This window comes from Salvelinus fontinalis, chromosome 2 (genome assembly GCF_029448725.1).
Source record: "Salvelinus fontinalis isolate EN_2023a chromosome 2, ASM2944872v1, whole genome shotgun sequence".
NCBI lineage: Eukaryota > Metazoa > Chordata > Actinopteri > Salmoniformes > Salmonidae > Salvelinus > Salvelinus fontinalis.
This window is the reverse complement of record NC_074666.1, coordinates 11,032,124-11,033,254: the sequence shown is the minus strand read 5'-3', so window position 1 is coordinate 11,033,254 and position 1,131 is coordinate 11,032,124. Positions and strand designations below refer to the sequence as shown.

The 1,131-nt window shown below is 41.6% G+C and overlaps 1 protein-coding gene across 1 annotated transcript in view; it reads left to right on the top strand.

Annotated features, from left to right (window-relative positions):
• The window catches only part of LOC129811817 (A disintegrin and metalloproteinase with thrombospondin motifs 6-like), a 194,233-nt gene extending 193,347 nt beyond the window's left edge, over positions 1 to 886 (top strand). Inside the window, exon 25 of the mRNA XM_055863455.1 lies at positions 1 to 886. This exon is cut by the window's left edge and continues 3,220 nt beyond it. The gene's annotated coding sequence lies outside the window, so the exon portion shown is untranslated.
• Positions 887 to 1,131: the final 245 nt, after the last annotated feature.

The following is a 1,131-nucleotide window of genomic DNA, read 5'->3' as shown; positions in this document are numbered from 1 at the left end:
CCTAGTGGTGTCAAACATTCTTCTAATATAAACCCTCCCCAAGTGACATTGCTTCTGGCGTTGGTTGGGGTTGTGAAAAGGGACCGCCACCCGTGTGGTACTGACCCAGCGGACCAGACAGACCAGGCCCAGATGGAGCCATGCTGTGGAGGATAAACCAGTAGGACTTGATGGAACCCCCAGACCAATCGGGAAGACAAGGAGTCACAAAGGAAACACATGGGGACTGCTAAAATCATAGGACTATGCTACTTTTTGGTAGCCACCTCCAGTTTAACTAAGGACGTTAGACCCGTGATCTTTGGTGATGAAACGTTGAACCAGGACGTTTGGACATTAGTGGACAATGAAAACTAAAGCATTTGAACTCCATTGAACTCAACATGCTGGTACTTCTTCCAGAGCTGTTTCTATGTTCCTTCCTTACCTTTCCTTTCCTTAAATCCTGAGGCTTGAAGTAACTGTCTACTGGCATTGGGACACGGGGCCGACAGACAATGAGACAGATGGACTGACAGAGACACTCTAGAAGACACTCAATCAAACTGGTACTCATAGCTGTGGACTTAGATGTTATCAATGTCACTGCTTTACCCTGTACCTTCAAGTGCAAGAGAGAATGAAAAACAAAAAGCATTATTTGATTAGTTATGTTTATTTCATATTCAGTATTAATGTTGGTACACTGTTACATTTTTTTTTTTTTGTAAATGATATGCTAATTTATTGCCATGTGTCACTCGTTTTAGATTTTTGTTCACTGCATGCAAACAGAACGTTAGTCTAGTGACAAAGAAATACAGTGAAATAGACCCCTTCCCCAAACTGCTTCAATGTAGATTCATCAGATCAATAAAAACAGCAGTTTCTGAAGAGACTCTGTGTTAGCTGGCTTCTGTTTTCTCCAACAAAACTCTTGTGTCTGTGTTTCCAGATTTTAGATCTAAGGACGTTCTAAGACTCTTCTAAGGACGTTCTAAGACTCTTCTAAGGACGTTCTAAGACTCTTCTAAGGATGTTCTAAGACTCTTCTAAGGACGTTCTAAGACTCTTCTAAGGACGTTCTAAGACTCTTCTAAGGATGTTCTAAGACTCTTCTAAGGACGTTCTGAGACTTCTAAGGACGTTCTG